Source organism: Dendroctonus ponderosae, unplaced genomic scaffold (assembly GCF_020466585.1).
Source record: "Dendroctonus ponderosae isolate FM_Combo_2020 unplaced genomic scaffold, Dpon_F_20191213v2 Dpon_F_20191213_2, whole genome shotgun sequence".
NCBI classification, from domain to species: Eukaryota; Metazoa; Arthropoda; class Insecta; order Coleoptera; family Curculionidae; genus Dendroctonus; species Dendroctonus ponderosae.
Window position 1 is genome coordinate 13,785,729 of NW_026018165.1, and position 3,634 is coordinate 13,789,362.

Genomic DNA, 3,634 nt, shown 5'->3' on the forward strand with positions numbered 1-3,634 from the left:
CCTTTTTAGAAAGTGAACCATGGATGGGGAAATGTTGGCAGTTTTCTCAAAAAATGCTTGAATTCAAGAAGTTTTAGATTTGCGTGGTTTTTTTGCCCACTTTTCCCAAAAAATCTTGCTTGCAATGAGAGGTTTATTCCCTGATAGATTTGGACTTGGAAACTGTACCCAGCCTACGGGCGACGATCCAACAGATACTAAAACCTGCCACATGTTTCCTCACCTTGCCAAGAAAATATCCACATTGTAAACGTGTGTATTCTATGCAAAATCAACAATCCTCAACACTTAACACTTTTGGGCAGCACTTCGCTTTAAAGGTGAAACGGAAAATGTTCGTGCATTATTCCAGGAAAACCACACTACAAAACAGTTCCACAGAAGCGTTTGTTAGTTACAAAAACGACTGAAGGCGGCCTTGTTATCAAAATTTATTGCTCTATTCCAGATAATGCCGACGTAAATAAATAAATATGTTTGACATTCATAAACTCCACTGAACATGCTCCATTTAAAACATGTTGCTTCTATTTAAGACCGAACTATACACAGAACAGTCGTTCAACTCGCACGATTCAAAATAACTTTTCAATTCGTTGGACTTTGCGCTTGAATCCACATTCAACCGATAGGAAGCAGAAGAACTAAAATTACTGAAAAACACACAATTTGGAAAAATTTCCGCTAAAATCGTACCGAAACTTGGCGCTTTGTAAAGTTGACTACATTTCACGGAACACCAGTTAACAAGCCATGGTAGGCATTGTTGCCATGAGTTTGCTCAATATTTTCGGTACCATTTCGATCCCAGTTAATGGTACTGATCGGGTTCTTTCTGTAAAATTTTCCTTGATTAGAAACCGATAAGTTTTTCCGGTTTTTACGCAGTAGTCAATTAGAAGTTGCTTGCATTTTCAGAGGTGGGTTGCTCCCAAGCAAAGCAACCACTGAAGATGCTAGCCACTCGTGCATGCGAAACGTCAGGAAGAAATTCCCTTTCACGATTGCCTAAAAACGCAAAAAAGTCAGTTTCACGGAATGACCGGGAAATTTCGACTGTTTCCTTTAATTATTATAAATGCCTAATAGTATTTTTACGGCGTTGGAAACGACAGAAACGGAGTTTTATCCGAAATTTTTCATAAAAGATTCAGAGATCCAAACAGATTTTTCAAGACATTTAGTGAAGTTTTCCAATCAAATTTCTTTTTAAGCAACTTCTATTAAATTTTTCGCAGAAGTAAATATTCTTTAGGAAACATTAATTATTTATTCTTTAGGAAACACAAATAATACGTTTTAAAATCAATAAATTGCCTAAGGAACATGCCTGGCATCCCATAATGCCCGATTTAAACCCTCTGGATTTTCTTCTGGGACATTTAAAAAATGTTATGTTGCTGCAAAAGAGATATAATTAAATATAGCTGTTTCCTCTTGCCAATTTCGTGTGAGAAAACATATTTGTTTGAGTAACTGACGCTCATTTTGAGACTGAAAACAAATAAGAATTGGAGGAAATTGAAGCCGGAACTACTTTCATTGCAAACAATTTTTCGCAAAAACGGCTCATTTTTACGGCAACAATGAAGAGCGCTTGTATTTTCTTAAAGGTTCCAACTGTCCAAAAAAATCATTTTTTGCACCGTTATCATACAGGGTGGAGCAAAAAGAGCACTTTCTGTTTGAGGCTGGCAAGCTAAAAGTTTAACGCACAAAACTAAGAATTAATTTGGGCTTTAGCGATATCGTTTTATGAGACTGACCAATTTGAAATTGCAAATTTGCTTACTTACCCAAAATACTCAAAAATTTACTTATTTGAAACATTTTCGTTGAAATCTTACAATGAGTAAATTCCTCTTACTCTTCCAATAAGTAAATAACTTACTTTTTTTCTTAATAATTTATATATTCAGGGTGTCCGGAAGGAAATGCAGCAACATTGGCTTAATCCAAAAAAACAAGAAACCAGTATTTTGTACTTTGAGAAATTGGCCACAATTTTCAACCAACCAAGCATCAACCAGCTGAAATTCGTCTTTAAAAATAGAATTTTGTTTATTTTCCGGAATTTTTGCGATAAAAGCTTTAAGAATCTGACAACTGACTAATTATAACTAAAAAAAAACACTTAATAAAATATTTTTTTAGTGAATAGCGCAGCTACCGAAAATTAAGGCAATTTTATATCAACGTCTAGATGCATTCGGTACGTTTTCCCATTTTGCTTAAAAAGAAAGCGTCTAACAAAAAATGGACAAAAAACCAAAACTGGACTTTTCAAAAAACTGCCGAATTTCCTAAAATTTTAAACTCTATCGGTGTTTTATGGCTCCAAAGTGACTGGTGCAAAGTGGTTAAGGTGTTTTCTACAATTATTTTTAAGAATCTGAGGCCAACTTTTGTGGAATTTTCTCACTAACACCCTGCATTGATGTCATTTTAAGCACTTTACAGTATATATTTTTTGAAAGAACTCCAGATAAATAGAAAATTTAATAATATTCCAGTAACTTATACACTTTTTCAGAGTTAAAAATTCAGTTCCTTCGTGCGAAGTTTTGCAACTAAAAAAATCTCTTGGCAAAGACAAGAAAAATTAAAAAAAATACAAACAGTGGCAACACCACAAAGCATTTCTGCCCTTTTTTGATGCCTCGTTGGTTCTTTAAGCTTTCCAGTGGCGTAGGTGTCGTTAACGGTTTAATGGGTGAATGTCTYCAAATGAGAGGCTTGCCGTTAATTATTTTGAACACATGCGGCGAATYAATCCGATTTAAATCAAGCCGATGATATTTTTAGATAATTGATGCGGAACTAACAAAACACTCGACGAATACAAATTCCTGCATGTATTCTTATAYGTTTTTAACCGTCTGTTTAAACGGCTGTTGAATCGTCGATTGACTGTTCAGCGTTTTTCYTGTTGTTTAATTTAACATACACAAAACYGCATTAAAAATTCTACTGGTAAAAAGTTACGTTMTGTTCTTCAGTTTTYGCTTTCATTTTCAACTATTATCCATTCTTTCCTTGTGAGCTTGRCCTAATTATAATAATCCCATTTTTTTTAACTGTCCGCTACTGAACCAGCAATAACTCATATCTCCTAACAAGGTACCCAGCCAACAAGCCATTCTGATGCTCTGTTGCGCCCCTCCGAACATCCTGGTCCATTCCACTTCCATTATCTTCAAATCTTGTTTGACCATGAAAAGGAAAACGGCCCAAGTCAAGAAATCACCCGGTTTTAGATCTGGCAGGGCAGCGGCACAAACCGCATCAAAATCTCTCAAGTACAGAATTGTAAAACACTGTCTGGTACGGTTTTTGCAAAATAATCTAACGATTTCATCATTGAAACCTATTGGGAAGTTAAACGATTGTTTTGAAACTGGTGAGCTTTTCCGGCCGCGATGCCGGCGTGGAAAGTAATTTCTTCTTGATGTTTCGCCAGCACCAGTAACTTGCATCTTCAAGAGTGGCTGCTGCGCCGAGCAAATGCGTGCTTAAAAGCCGGAAAAACTCACCAGTTTCCAGAATTTTTGTTATTAAATATATTGATTAGACGTTTTTTTACTTCAATGCGGAAATGTTCAATTCTTAATTTGAAATGGAATCAGGCCAAAAG

The 3,634-nt window shown here is 35.7% G+C and overlaps 2 protein-coding genes across 5 annotated transcripts in view; one reads left to right on the forward strand and one right to left on the reverse strand.

Annotated features, from left to right (window-relative positions):
* Nucleotides 1–747, reverse strand: part of LOC109544425 — an 11,144-nt gene extending 10,397 nt beyond the window's left edge. The window contains exon 1 of one of the 3 annotated variants that reach the window (XM_019914590.2): nucleotides 224–744. The gene's annotated coding sequence lies outside the window, so the exon portion shown is untranslated. Of the gene's footprint in view, nucleotides 1–223 lie in introns of all 3 variants that reach the window. The other 2 variants (XM_019914591.2, XM_048664229.1) reach the window with 2 other exon arrangements.
* LOC109544423 (glycoprotein 3-alpha-L-fucosyltransferase A) overlaps nucleotides 1–3,634 on the forward strand; it is a 19,689-nt gene that overhangs the window by 3,189 nt on the left and 12,866 nt on the right. The window lies entirely within an intron of this gene.